Below are 13929 nucleotides of genomic sequence, written 5' to 3'. Positions count from 1 at the left end.
CCGAGCGGTCTAAGGCGCTGCGTTCAGGTCGCAGTCTCCTCTGGAGGCGTGGGTTTGAATCCCACTTTTGACGTTACATTTGGATTTCGTTGATTGTGATCATCTGTTCAAACTTTGTAATATGGAGAACATTTGGAAAAGGTAAGGAGGTTTAAACTCAAAGTGACTGGGTGGCTACTTTGGGGTGGTAGAAAGGGGAAATGAGAGGGATGTCTTTCTGGCTCAATCTGTGTGTTTGCACGTCCGTGTCGGGGCATTAGTTTATGTAAGTAGTGTAATCCATGTAACTATGGTAAGGTTACAGCGCATGGTAGCTGGGGTTTATTATCGGTCCTTGTTGTACGGACATTTGAACATACGAGAACAGTAACCATGATGGCGTTTTGTGTTCATTGATTCGAAGGATCTGTTTAAATATGTCAGGATGGCCGAGTGGTCTAAGGCGCTGCGTTCAGGTCGCAGTCTCCTCTGGAGGCGTGGGTTCGAATCCCACTTCTGACATTACATTTGGATTTCGTTGATTGTGATTATCGGTTCAAACTTTGTAATATGGAGAACATTTGGAAAAAGTAAGGAGGTTTAAACTCAAAGTGACTGGCTGGCTACTTTGGGGTAGTAGAAAGGGGAAATGAGAGGGGTGTCTTTCTTTCTCAATCTGTGTGTTTGCACGTCCGTGTCGGTGCATTAGTTTATGTAAGTAGTGTAATCCATGCAACTATGCTAACGTTACAGCGCATGGTAGCTGGGGTTTATTATCGGTCCTTGTTGTACGGACATTTGAACATACGAGAACAGTAACCATGATGGCGTTTTGTGTTCATTGATTCGAAGGGTCTGTTGAAATACGTCAGGATGGCCGAGCGGTCTAAGGCGCTGCGTTCAGGTCGCAGTCTCCTCTGGAGGCGTGGGTTCGAATCCAACTTCTGACATTACATTTGGATTTCGTTGATTGTGATTATCTGTTCAAAATTTGTAATATGGAGAACATTTGGAAAAGGTAAGGAGGTTTAAACTCAAAGTGACTGGCTGGCTACTTTGGGGTAGTAGAAAGGGGTAATGAGAGGGGTGTCTTTCTGTCTCAATCTGTGTGTTTGCACGTCCGTGTCGGTGCATTAGTTTATGTAAGTAGTGTAATCCATTCAACTATGCTAACGTTACAGCGCATGGTAGCTGGGGTTTATTATCGGTCCTTGTTGTACGGACATTTGAACATACGAGAACGGTAAGGTTCTCGTAGGTCGCAGTCTCCTCTGGAGGCGTGGGTTCGAATCCCACTTCTGATATTACATTTGGATTTCGTTGATTGTTATTATCTGTTCAAACTTTGTAATATGGAGAACATTTGGAAAAGGTAAGGAGGTTTCTTTGTGTGCACGTCCATTTCGGTGCATTAGTTTATGTAAGTAGAGTAATCCACGCAACTATGGTAAGGTTACAGCGCATAGTAGCTGGGGTTTATTATCGGTCCTTGTTGTACGGACATTTGAACATACGAGAACAGTAACCATGATGGCGTTTTGTGTTCATTGATTCGAAGGGTCTGTTGAAATACGTCAGGATGGCCGAGCGGTCTAAGGCGCTGCGTTCAGGTCGCAGTCTCCTCTGGAGGCGTGGGTTTGAATCCCACTTCTGACATTACATTTGGATTTCGTTGATTGTGATTATCGGTTCAAACTTTGTAATATGGAGAACATTTGGAAAAAGTAAGGAGGTTTAAACTCAAAGTGACTGGCTGGCTACTTTGGGGTAGTAGAAAGGGGAAATGAGAGGGGTGTCTTTCTGTCTCAATCTGTGTGTTTGCACGTCCGTGTCGGTGCATTAGTTTATGTAAGTAGTGTAATCCATGCAACTATGCTAACGTTACAGCGCATGGTAGCTGGGGTTTATTATCGGTCCTTGTTGTACGGACATTTGAACATACGAGAACAGTAACCATGATGGCGTTTTGTGTTCATTGATTCGAAGGGTCTGTTTAAATATGTCAGGATGGCCGAGTGGTCTAAGGCGCTGCGTTCAGGTCGCAGTCTCGTCTGAAGGCGTGGGTTCGAATCCCACTTCTGACATTACATTTGGTTTTCGTTGATTGTGATTATCTGTTCAAAATTTGTAATATGGAGAACATTTGGAAAAGGTAAGGAGGTTTAAACTCAAAGTGACTGGCTGGCTACTTTGGGGTAGTAGAAAGGGGTAATGAGAGGGGTGTCTTTCTGTCTCAATCTGTGTGTTTGCACGTCCATTTCGGTGCATTAGCTTATGTAAGTAGAGTAATCCATGCAACTATGGTAAGGTTACAGCGCATAGTAGCTGGGGTTTATTATCGGTCCTTGTTGTACGGACATTTGAACATACGAGAACAGTAACCATGATGGCGTTTTGTGTTCATTGATTCGAAGGGTCTGTTAAAATACGTCAGGATGGCCGAGCGGTCTAAGGCGCTGCGTTCAGGTCGCAGTCTCCTCTGGAGGCGTGGGTTCGAATCCCACTTCTGACATTACATTTGGATTTCGTTGATTGTGATTATCGGTTCAAACTTTGTAACATGGAGAACATTTGGAAAAAGTAAGGAGGTTTAAACTCAAAGTGACTGGCTGGCTACTTTGGGGTAGTAGAAAGGGGAAATGAGAGGGGTTTCTTTCTGTCTCAATCTGTGTGTTTGCACGTCCGTGTCGGTGCATTAGTTTATGTAAGTAGTGTTATCCATGCAACTATGCTAACGTTACAGCGCATGGTAGCTGGGGTTTATTATCGGTCCTTGTTGTACGGACATTTGAACATACGAGAACACTAACCATGATGGCGTTTTGTGTTCATTGATTCGAAGGGTCTGTTGAAATACGTCAGGATGGCCGAGCGGTCTAAGGCGCTGCGTTCAGGTCGCAGTCTCCTCTGGAGGCGTGGGTTCGAATCCCACTTCTGACATTACACTTGGATTTCGTTGATTGTGATTATCTGTTCAAAATTTGTAATATGGAGAACATTTGGAAAAGGTAAGGAGGTTTAAACTCAAAGTGACTGGCTGGCTACTTTGGGGTAGTAGAAAGGGGTAATGAGAGGGGTGTCTTTCTGTCTCAATCTGTGTGTTTGCATGTCCGTGTCGGTGCATTAGTTTATGTAAGTAGTGTAATCCATGCAACTATGCCAACGTTACAGCGCATGGTAGCTGGGGTTTATTATCGGTCCTTGTTGTACGGACATTTGAACATACGAGAACAGTAAGGTTCTCGTAGGTCGCAGTCTCCTCTGGAGGAGTGGGTTCGAATCCCACTTCTGATATTACATTTGGATTTCGTTGATTGTTATTATCTGTTCAAACTTTGTAATATGGAGAACATTTGGAAAAGGTAAGGAGGTTTCTTTGTGTGCACGTCCATTTCGGTGCATTAGTTTATGTAAGTAGAGTAATCCATGCAACTATGGTAAGGTTACAGCGCATAGTAGCTGGGGTTTATTATCGGTCCTTGTTGTACGGACATTTGAACATACGAGAACAGTAACCATGATGGCGTTTTGTGTTCATTGATTCGAAGGGTCTGTTGAAATACGTCAGGATGGCCGAGCGGTCTAAGGCGCTGCGTTCAGGTCGCAGTCTCCTCTGGAGGCGTGGGTTCGAATCCCACTTCTGACATTACATTTGGATTTCGTTGATTGTGATTATCGGTTCAAACTTTGTAATATGGAGAACATTTGGAAAAAGTAAGGAGGTTTAAACTCAAAGTGACTGGCTGGCTACTTTGGGGTAGTAGAAAGGGGAAATGAGAGGGGTGTCTTTCTGTCTCAATCTGTGTGTTTGCACGTCCGTGTCGGTGCATTAGTTTATGTAAGTAGTGTAATCCATGCAACTATGCTAACGTTACAGCGCATGGTAGCTGGGGTTTATTATCGGTCCTTGTTGTACGGACATTTGAACATACGAGAACAGTAACCATGATGGCGTTTTGTGTTCATTGATTCGAAGGGTCTGTTGAAATACGTCAGGATGGCCGAGCGGTCTAAGGCGCTGCGTTCAGGTCGCAGTCTCCTCTGGAGGCGTGGGTTCGAATCCAACTTCTGACATTACATTTGGATTTCGTTGATTGTGATTATCTGTTCAAAATTTGTAATATGGAGAACATTTGGAAAAGGTAAGGAGGTTTCTTTGCGTGCATGTCCATGTCGGTGCATTAGTTTATGTAAGTAGTTTAATCCTTGCAACTATGGTAAGGTTACAGCGCATGGTAGCTGGGGTTTATTATCGGTCCTTGTTGTACGGACATTTGAACATACGAGAACAGTAACCATGATGGCGTTTTGTTTTAATTGATTCGAAGGGTCTGTTGAAATACGTCAGGATGGCCGAGCGGTCTAAGGCGCTGCGTTCAGGTCGCAGTCTCCTCTGTAGGCGTGGGTTTGATTCCCACTTCTGACATTACATTTGGATTTCGTTGATTGTGATCATCTGTTCAAACTTTGTAATATGGAGAACATTTGGAAAAGGTTAGGAGGTTTAAACTCAAAGTGACTGGCTGGCTACTTTGGGGTAGTAGAAAGGGGTAATGAGAGGGGTGTCTTTCTGTCTCAATCTGTGTGTTTGCACGTCCGTGTCGGTGCATTAGTTTATGTAAGTAGTGTAATCCATGCAACTATGCTAACGTTACAGCGCATGGTAGCTGGGGTTTATTATCGGTCCTTGTTGTACGGACATTTGAACACACGAGAACAGTAACCATGATGGCGTTTTGTGTTCATTGATTCGAAGGGTCTGTTTAAATATGTCAGGATGGCCGAGCGGTCTAAGGCGCTGCGTTCAGGTCGCAGTCTCCTCTGGAGGCGTGGGTTCGAATCCCACTTCTGACATTACATTTGGATTTCGTTGATTGTGATTATCGGTTCAAACTTTGTAATATGGAGAACATTTGGAAAAAGTAAGGAGGTTTAAACTCAAAGTGACTGGCTGGCTACTTTGGGGTAGTGGGAAATGAGAGGGGTGTCTTTCTGTCTCAATCTGTGTGTTTGCACGTCCGTGTCGGTGCATTAGTTTATGTAAGTAGTGTAATCCATGCAACTATGCTAACGTTACAGCGCATGGTAGCTGGGGTTTATTATCGGTCCTTGTTGTACGGACATTTGAACATACGAGAACAGTAAGGTTCTCGTAGGTCGCAGTCTCCTCTGGAGGCGTGGGTTCGAATCCCACTTCTGATATTACATTTGGATTTCGTTGATTGTTATTATCTGTTCAAACTTTGTAATATGGAGAACATTTGGAAAAGGTAAGGAGGTTTCTTTGTGTGCACGTCCATTTCGGTGCATTAGTTTATGTAAGTAGAGTAATCCAAGCAACTATGGTAAGGTTACAGCGCATAGTAGCTGGGGTTTATTATCGGTCCTTGTTGTACGGACATTTGAACATACGAGAACAGTAACCATGATGGCGTTTTGTGTTCATTGATTCGAAGGGTCTGTTGAAATACGTCAGGATGGCCGAGCGGTCTAAGGCGCTGCGTTCAGGTCGCAGTCTCCTCTGGAGGCGTGGGTTTGAATCCCACTTCTGACATTACATTTGGATTTCGTTGATTGTGATTATCGGTTCAAACTTCGTAATATGGAGAACATTTGGAAAAAGTAAGGAGGTTTAAACTCAAAGTGACTGGCTGGCTACTTTGGGGTAGTAGAAAGGGGAAATGAGAGGGGTGTCTTTCTGTCTCAATCTGTGTGTTTGCACGTCCGTGTCGGTGCATTAGTTTATGTAAGTAGTGTAATCCATGCAACTATGCTAACGTTACAGCGCATGGTAGCTGGGGTTTATTATCGGTCCTTGTTGTACGGACATTTGAACATACGAGAACAGTAACCATGATGGCGTTTTGTGTTCATTGATTCGAAGGGTCTGTTTAAATATGTCAGGATGGCCGAGTGGTCTAAGGCGCTGCGTTCAGGTCGCAGTCTCGTCTGAAGGCGTGGGTTCGAATCCCACTTCTGATATTACATTTGGATTTCGTTGATTGTTATTATCTGTTCAAACTTTGTAATATGGAGAACATTTGGAAAAGGTAAGGAGGTTTCTTTGTGTGCATGTCCATGTCGGTGCATTAGTTTATGTAAGTAGTTTAATCCATGCAACTATGGTAAGGTTACAGCGCATGGTAGCTGGGGTTTATTATCGGTCCTTGTTGTACGGACATTTGAACATACGAGAACAGTAACCATGATGGCGTTTTGTTTTCATTGATTCGAAGGGTCTGTTGCAATACGTCAGGATGGCCGAGCGGTCTAAGGCGCTGCGTTCAGGTCGCAGTCTCCTCTGGAGGCGTGGGTTCGAATCCCACTTCTGACATTACATTTGGATTTCGTTGATTGTGATCATCTGTTCAAACTTTGTAATATGGAGAACATTTGGAAAAGGTAAGGAGGTTCAAACTCAAAGTGACTGGCTGGCTACTTTGGGGTAGTAGAAAGGGGAAATGAGAGGGGTGTCTTTCTGTCTCAATCTGTGTGTTTGCACGTCCGTGTCGGTGCATTAGTTTATGTAAGTAGTGTAATCCATGCAACTATGCTAACGTTACAGCGCATGGTAGCTGGGATTTATTATCGGTCCTTGTTGTACGGACATTTGAACATACGAGAACAGTAACCATGATGGCGTTTTGTGTTCATTGATTCGAAGTTTCTGTTTAAATACGTTAGGATGGCCGAGCGGTCTAAGGCGCTGCGTTCAGGTCGCAGTCTCCTCTGGAGGCGTGGGTTCGAATCCCACTTCTGACATTACTTTTGGATTTCGTTGATTGTTATTATCTGTTCAAACTTTGTAATATGGAGAACATTTGGAAAAGGTAAGGAGGTTTAAACTCAAAGTGACTGGCTGGCTACTTTGGGGTAGTAGAAAGGGGTAATGAGAGGGGTGTCTTTCTGTCTCAATCTGTGTGTTTGCACGTCCGTGTCGGTGCATTAGTTTATGTAAGTAGTGTAATCCATGCAACTATGCTAACGTTACAGCGCATGGTAGCTGGGGTTTATTATCGGTCCTTGTTGTACGGACATTTGAACATACGAGAACAGTAACCATGATGGCGTTTTGTGTTCATTGATTCGAAGGGTCTGTTGAAATACGTCAGGATGGCCGAGCGGTCTAAGGCGCTGCGTTCAGGTCGCAGTCTCCTCTGGAGGCGTGGGTTCGAATCCCACTTCTGACATTACATTTGGATTTCGTTGATTGTGATTATCTGTTCAAACTTTGTAATATGGAGAACATTTGGAAAAGGTAAGGAGGTTTAAACTCAAAGTGACTGGGTGGCTACTTTGGGGTGGTAGAAAGGGGAAATGAGAGGGGTGTCTTTCTGTCTCAATCTGTGTGTTTGCACGTCCGTGTCGGGGCATTAGTTTATGTAAGTAGTGTAATCCATGTAACTATGGTATGGTTACAGCGCATGGTAGCTGGGGTTTATTATCGGTCCACGTTGTACGGACATTTGAACACATGAGAGCAGTAACCATGATGGTGTGTTGTGTTTATTGATTCAAAAGGTAACGTTGAAATATGTCTGGATGGCAGAGCGGTCTAAGGCACTGCGTTCAGGTCGCAGTCTCCTCTGGAGGCGTGGGTTCGAATCCCACTACTGACAAGACATATGGATTTCGTTGATTGTGATTATTTGTTCAAACTTTGTAATATGGAGAACATTTGGAAAAGGTAAGGAGGTTTAAACCTAAAGTGACTGGCTGGCTACTTCGGGGTAGTAGGAAGGGGAAATGAGAGGGGTGTCTTTCTGTCTCAATCTGTGTGTTTGCACGTCCGTGTCGGTGCATTCGTTTATGTAGGTAGTGTAATTCGTGTAACTATGGTAACGTTACATGGATTACACTACTTACATAAACTAATGCACCGACACGGACGTGCAAACACACAGATTGAGACAGAAAGACACCCCTCTCATTTCCCCTTTCTACTACCCCAAAGCAGCCAGGTAGCTGGGGTTTATTATCGGTCCTTGTTGTACGGACATTTGAACATACGAGATTAGTAACCATGATGGCGTTTTGTGTTAATTGATTCGAAGGGTCTTATACAATACGTCAGGATGGCCGAGCGGCCTAAGGCGCTGTGTTTAGGTCGCAGTCTCCTCTGGAGGCGTGGGTTCGAATCCCAATTCTGATAAGACACATGGATTTTGTTGATTGTGATTATATGTTCAAACTTAGTAATATGGAGAACATTTGGAAAAGGTAAGGAGATTTAAACTCATAGTGTCTGGCTGGCTACGGTGGGGTAGAGGAAATGGTTAATGAGAGGGGTGTCATTCTGTCTCTATCTGTGTGTCTGTGCATTAGTTTATGTAAGTAGTGTAATCCATGTAACTATGATAAGGTTACAGCTGGGGTAGCTGGGGTTTATTATCGGTATAGTAGTGTAATCCATGTAACTATGGTAAGGTTACAGCGCATGGTAGCTGGGGTTTATTATCGGTCCATGTTTTACGGAAATTTTAACATATGAGAGCAGTAACCATGATGGCGTTTTGTGTTTATTGATTCGAAGGGTGTGATGAAATACATCAGGATGGCCGAGCGGTCTAAGGCGCTGCGTTAATGTCGTAGTCTCCTCTGGAGGCGTGAGTTCGAATCGCACTTCTGACAAGACACATGGATCTCGGTGATTGTGATTATCTGTTCAAACTTAGTAATTTGGAAAAGGTAAGGAGGTTTAAACTCAAAGTGACTGGCTGGCTACTTTGGGGTAGTAGGAAGGGGAAATGAGAGGGGTGTCTTTCTGTCTCAATCTGTGTGTTTGCACGTCCGTGTCGGTTAGGGCTGTAACGATACGCGTATCAAACCGAAAATCGCGATACTCAAAGCCACGATCCTGTCTCGGGGTGTGAGAAGGCAGAAGCGCGGTACGCCCTTTCTAACTCTGCGGTCAAATTGTCCGATTAAAATTTGCTAATAATTTGTCTAGATAATAGTCTGCTGACAGCGCCCCCTCCTATCGATGCCGTAAGTATGCGACTGCAATCCTCCGTGGCTACGGAGGATCGCATTTCTCCACAGCCGTCGAAGTGCTCATATGCGATATGAACGACATTTATCCAGAGGGGGCCTGTGTGATCCTGTCTCTAGTATTTTGTGTGATTTGACTGGCAGTTTGTCTGCTTATAGGTCGGAATGAAGCGGCCACCGATTATTGACAGGATGGGTACTTTATTCTAACGGACTCGTTCGCTTCTTCACTAGACACACGCGCTACCGCTCGCTCTCCTCGCTCGTCCACTCACTCGCTGACGTCACTCACACACGCATACGCACATTGCCATTCTGGCGCACACACATATGCTACTCGTAACGCCTCGTTATTGCGACGTTCATGACCTTCAGGTTTTTCTCCATCTATTGAAAGTTAGGCTATTAAACATGTTGCATTCTATACGGCCTGATTATGTCATTATTTAAGCTACATAGCCTAATAAGTAGTGCTAATAAGGATATTTGACTAAACCAACCAAACAGTTGAAAAAAGCATCCTCCCACACGTTATTTCTTTATTCATTTAGCTATACTTTAATAGTATTCTTTCTGTTCAAATCTGTTCAGTGTTCCAAATTATTTGTTATTAAATGTTACATTAAGTTAATTGGTAGATAAGTGTTGTTTAAATAAAATGCTTTTTAAATTTCAAAAAATCGTGGGATGTATCGAACCGTGGGTCAAAAATCGTGATACAAACCGAATCGTGAGTTTGTGTATCGTTACAGCCCTAGTGTCGGTGCATTAGTTTACGTAAGTAGTGTAATCCATGTAACTATGGTAACGTTACAGCGCGTGGTAGCTGGGGTTTATTATCGGTCCTTGTTGTACGGACATTTGAACATACGACAGCAGTAACCATGATGGTGTTTTTTTGTTTATTGATTCGAAAGGTAATTCTGAAATACTTCATGATAGACGTGCGGTGTAAGGCCCTGCGTTCAGGTCGCAGTCTCCACTGGAGGCGTGGGTTCGAATCCCATTTCTGACAATACATTTGGTTTTCGTTGATTGTGATTATCTGTTCAAACATTGTAATATGGAGAACATTTGGAAAAGGTAAGGGGGTTTAAACTCAAAGTGACTGGCTGGCTACGGTGGGGTAGTGGAAATGGGTAATGAGAGGGCTGTCTTTCTGTATCAATCTTTGGGTGCACGTCCGTGTCTGTGCTTTAGTTTATGTAAGTAGTGTAATCCATGTAACTATGGTAAGGTTACAGCGCATGGTAGCTGGGGTTTATTATCTGTCCACGTTTACGGACATTTGAACATACGAGAGCAGTAACCATGATGGTGTGTTGTTTGTATTGATTTGAAGGGTATGATGACATACGTCAGGATGGCCGTGCGGTCTGAGGCGCTGAGTTCAGGTCGCAGTCTCCTCTGGAGGCGCGGGTTCGAATCCCACTTCTGACACTACATCTAGATCTCGTTTATTGTGATTAGCTGTTCAAACTTTGTCAAATGGAGGACATTTGGAAGAGGTAAGGAGATTTAAACTCAAAGTGACTAGCTGGCTACGGTGGGGTAGAGGAAATGGGTAATGAGAGGGGTATCATTCTGTCTCAATTTGTGTGTTTGTGCATTAGTTTATGTAAGCCAGGGGTTCTCAAAGTGCGGGCCAATGGCGGCCCGCGGAATCATTCCTGGCGGCCCGCAAAAGGACAGGATTTGAAACAGCTAAGTGACACTAAATGGCTCTGTGACCTAGCGCTCCTTGTTGATGTGAACACTTGTCTCAGCGATCTCAATTTGAAGCTGCAGGGCCATGGGAAGCTTATTTACACACTATTTGACAACGTCAAAGCTTTCCAGAGAAAAATTGAACTGCTGCAGGGACAGCTCAAACAGGGTGTTCTAACCCGTTTTCCCGCCTGCAAGGCGCTCGTAGATGAAACAGCCACAGATGGGCGCCACGTTCTGCGTCACCTGGGTTCAGACCACAACCAAAACCTCTTAAAAAAATTAAGAGAGGAATTCGAACACCGCTTCTCCGACTTCAGAAACCACGAGAAGTCAATCAACCTCTTCCAAAATCCTTTCTCATGTGTCCCTGCGGAAGAGCCTGCAGAAATGCAGTTTGAGCTCATCGACCTACAGGAGAGCTCCGAGGCCAGAGCAGCATATCGTGACAGGAATCTCATTGAGTTCTACAAAGCACTTTCCCCAGCGACATACCCTGCACTGCGCCAGCATGCCATCTGAATGTTCTCTTTATTCGGGAGCACATATATTTGTGAGAAGACCTTCTCCACCATGGCCATCAACAAATCCAAGCTGAGATCCAGGCTTACAGATGGCCATCTACACGATGTCCTTCGTATTGCAACAACGGAGATGGAGCCGGACATCAGAGGAATCGTGGCCAACCGAAAACAGCACCACAAATCCCACGCCAATAAAAAAAGGTATGTTGACCTATTAACAAATAATGTGTGATTTAATGACAGGCTTATTGATGACAGGCAATGAGATATTTACGACGGAGTATTAGGGCCACACGTGAAGAAAACAAATATTTTTGCGATGGCGAGATTACAATCGACACGTCGACTTTAAACTCGAAATGTCGAGAATAAAGTTGAAACTAAACATCATATCGACTTTAATCTCAACGTGTCCATTTTCCGTTCTTCTGTCAGCACGCAGACTCTCCGGGCATCCTCCCAAGCGTGCAGCGGATGACATGAAGTAGTCGGCAATAACCCTGGGGTCATTGTTTGTGGTGTAGGCCTCCATCCAAACAATATAGCGACTAAAACCGTCAATGCAACCACTGATGGCAATGCCGTTCTACTACAGCGGATGACTACTTTGTGTCATCCGCTGCACGCTTGGGAGGATGCCCGGAGCGTCTGCGTGCTGAAAGAGGAACGGAAAATGGACACGTCGAGATTAAAGTCGATATGATGTTTCAACTTTATTCTCGACATTTCGAGTTCAATGTTGACATGTTGACTTTAAAGTCGACGTGTCGATTTTAATCTCGTGTCGATTTTAATTTCGTCACGGCAAAAATATTTTTTTTCTTCACGTGTGGCCCTAATACTCCGTCGTAGATATTAGTGATGATGATGACTTGTTTGGTAAGCTTCTATTTTAAAAGTCTCTCTTTCTCCCCGTGTGTGTGTGTGTGTGTGTGTGTGTGTGTGTGTGTGTGTGTGTGTGTGTGTGTGTGTGTGTGTGTGTGTGTGTGTGTGTGTGTGTGTGTGTGTGTGTGTGTGTAGGTTTTCCGGTGGTGAATTGGTAGCTGGAATTGCTCCTGAATAAGGAGCTCCATTCTGACAAGAAAGGAAGGCACAATGAGACTGACAGTTCTAAATAAGTTTCTGAAATGCACACAGGACTGTTATATCCCAAATTCGAAGAGAACCCCAGGGATTGTGTGTTAGTTACAATGTTTCTTAAGGTTTTCTGAAGTTGTGCCATGTTTTGCCTAATTTGTCATTTAAAATGTGTTTAGACTGGATGCAGACCAATACATAATTGTATAATTATTTGTAATTGTAGATTTGTAGAGAGAGCAACCTGGTCATTAAAATTATAACAAATTGAATTCTGTTTTATTTTTTCTTTGGCGGCTCTCAGTCAAATTTGGGTTCCTAAATTGGCCCTCAGCTGTCAAAACTTTGAGAACCCCTGATGTAAGCAGTTTAATCCATGTAACTATGGTAAGGTTACAGGCATGGTAGCTAGGGTTAGGGTTACGTCCGTGTTGGATCATTAGTTTATGTAAGTAGTGTAATCCATGCAACTATGGTAACGTTACAGCGCATGGTAGCTGGGGTTTATTATCGGTCCTTGTTGTACGGACATTTGAATATGCGAGAGCAGTAACCATGATGGTGTGTTGTGTATATTGATTCGAAAGGTAATGTTAAAATACGTCAGGATGGCCCAGTGGTCTAAGGCGCTGCGGTCAGGTCGCAGTCTCCTCTGGAGGCGTGGGTTCAAATCCCACTTCTGACAAGACACATGGATCTCGTTGATTGTGATTATCTGTTCAAACTTAGTAATGTAGAGAACATTTCGAAAAGGTACGGAGATTTAAACTCAAAGTGACTGTCTGGCTACGGTGGGGTAGAGGAAGTGGGTAATGAGAGGGGTGTTATTTTGTCTCAATCTGTGTGTCTGTGCATTAGTTTATGCATGTAGTGTAATCCATTTAACTATGGTAACGTTACAGCGCATGGTAGCTGGGGTTTATTATTGGTCCTTGTTTTACGGACATTTAAACATACGAGAGCAGTAACCATGATGGTGTGTTGTTTTTATTGATTCGAAGGGTCTGATTACAATCGTCAGGATGGCCGCGTGGTCTAAAGGCCTATTTATGGTCGTTTTAGACGCAGAGACGTAAGCACGTAATTTACACAAGGGACTTGTTTTAGACACGTTTTGATTTACGGTCCCCGTAAGGACTGCGCGTGTTGCAAGGGGATTCTCCGCCAGAACAGTAGGGGGAGCAACGAACGAATCTGTGGGCGTGGAAGTGGAAATCGCTGGCTTGTTTATATTTATAATCATAGCCGCGGAAACGTATTAGGGGTTGCTGGAAAAAAAACCTCAGCCTGGACTAGACTCGCTACATTGATAAAAAAGATATATAGCAGCGCAGCTCAATTACACCAGTGCATGCGCGCACAGTCGAAAATCGATCGTTGTGTTTACACCATGGTTCACATCCAGCTGCTCACAGAACAAGTTTAGCGCGCCACCGCTCCCCTCATACTTTTTCATATAACTTTTTTTCAGCACTAGGTCATATGAGCATTAAATAAATGCTGCGTCTCAAAATGCCTTGGACAGCAGCGACGATGACCCGCTTTGCCACGGGCCGAAACAGTGCGGAGCGACCACAGCCAGAGCGAACACAGCGGGGCAGAGGAGTGTCAGGAATAGTCTTTTGTGTACACATCATTACGGCCTATTTGC

The 13929-nt window shown here is 44.0% G+C and overlaps 1 long non-coding RNA gene and 14 other non-coding genes across 15 annotated transcripts; all 15 read left to right on the top strand.

Moving 5' to 3' along the window:
- The first annotated feature begins 418 nt into the window (after positions 1-418).
- trnal-cag (transfer RNA leucine (anticodon CAG)) lies at positions 419-501 on the top strand. The gene has a single exon. It is a non-coding gene; the product is annotated as a tRNA-Leu (tRNA).
- Positions 502-846: 345 nt separating this feature from the next.
- On the top strand, positions 847-929 carry trnal-cag (transfer RNA leucine (anticodon CAG)). Its single transcript has one exon. It is a non-coding gene; the product is annotated as a tRNA-Leu (tRNA).
- A 623-nt stretch (positions 930-1552) lies between these two features.
- Positions 1553-1635, top strand: trnal-cag (transfer RNA leucine (anticodon CAG)). Its single transcript has one exon. It is a non-coding gene; the product is annotated as a tRNA-Leu (tRNA).
- A 345-nt stretch (positions 1636-1980) lies between these two features.
- trnal-cag (transfer RNA leucine (anticodon CAG)) lies at positions 1981-2063 on the top strand. The gene has a single exon. It is a non-coding gene; the product is annotated as a tRNA-Leu (tRNA).
- A 345-nt stretch (positions 2064-2408) lies between these two features.
- Positions 2409-2491, top strand: trnal-cag (transfer RNA leucine (anticodon CAG)). Its single transcript has one exon. It is a non-coding gene; the product is annotated as a tRNA-Leu (tRNA).
- Positions 2492-2836: 345 nt separating this feature from the next.
- On the top strand, positions 2837-2919 carry trnal-cag (transfer RNA leucine (anticodon CAG)). Its single transcript has one exon. It is a non-coding gene; the product is annotated as a tRNA-Leu (tRNA).
- A 623-nt stretch (positions 2920-3542) lies between these two features.
- trnal-cag (transfer RNA leucine (anticodon CAG)) lies at positions 3543-3625 on the top strand. Its single transcript has one exon. It is a non-coding gene; the product is annotated as a tRNA-Leu (tRNA).
- A 345-nt stretch (positions 3626-3970) lies between these two features.
- Positions 3971-4053, top strand: trnal-cag (transfer RNA leucine (anticodon CAG)). The gene has a single exon. It is a non-coding gene; the product is annotated as a tRNA-Leu (tRNA).
- Positions 4054-4750: 697 nt separating this feature from the next.
- trnal-cag (transfer RNA leucine (anticodon CAG)) lies at positions 4751-4833 on the top strand. The gene has a single exon. It is a non-coding gene; the product is annotated as a tRNA-Leu (tRNA).
- A 617-nt stretch (positions 4834-5450) lies between these two features.
- trnal-cag (transfer RNA leucine (anticodon CAG)) lies at positions 5451-5533 on the top strand. The gene has a single exon. It is a non-coding gene; the product is annotated as a tRNA-Leu (tRNA).
- A 697-nt stretch (positions 5534-6230) lies between these two features.
- Positions 6231-6313, top strand: trnal-cag (transfer RNA leucine (anticodon CAG)). Its single transcript has one exon. It is a non-coding gene; the product is annotated as a tRNA-Leu (tRNA).
- A 345-nt stretch (positions 6314-6658) lies between these two features.
- trnal-cag (transfer RNA leucine (anticodon CAG)) lies at positions 6659-6741 on the top strand. The gene has a single exon. It is a non-coding gene; the product is annotated as a tRNA-Leu (tRNA).
- Positions 6742-7086: 345 nt separating this feature from the next.
- trnal-cag (transfer RNA leucine (anticodon CAG)) lies at positions 7087-7169 on the top strand. The gene has a single exon. It is a non-coding gene; the product is annotated as a tRNA-Leu (tRNA).
- Positions 7170-8048: 879 nt separating this feature from the next.
- Positions 8049-8131, top strand: trnal-uag (transfer RNA leucine (anticodon UAG)). The gene has a single exon. It is a non-coding gene; the product is annotated as a tRNA-Leu (tRNA).
- Positions 8132-11216: 3085 nt separating this feature from the next.
- Positions 11217-12550, top strand: LOC115556502 (uncharacterized). Its single transcript, XR_003979078.1, has 2 exons — positions 11217-11402; positions 12222-12550. It is a non-coding gene; the product is annotated as an uncharacterized LOC115556502 (long non-coding RNA).
- The last annotated feature ends 1379 nt before the right edge of the window (positions 12551-13929 follow it).

The sequence above is a fragment of the Gadus morhua genome, chromosome 2, assembly GCF_902167405.1.
Source record: "Gadus morhua chromosome 2, gadMor3.0, whole genome shotgun sequence".
Lineage (NCBI taxonomy): Eukaryota > Metazoa > Chordata > Actinopteri > Gadiformes > Gadidae > Gadus > Gadus morhua.
This window is presented reverse-complemented; position numbering and strand designations above follow the sequence as displayed.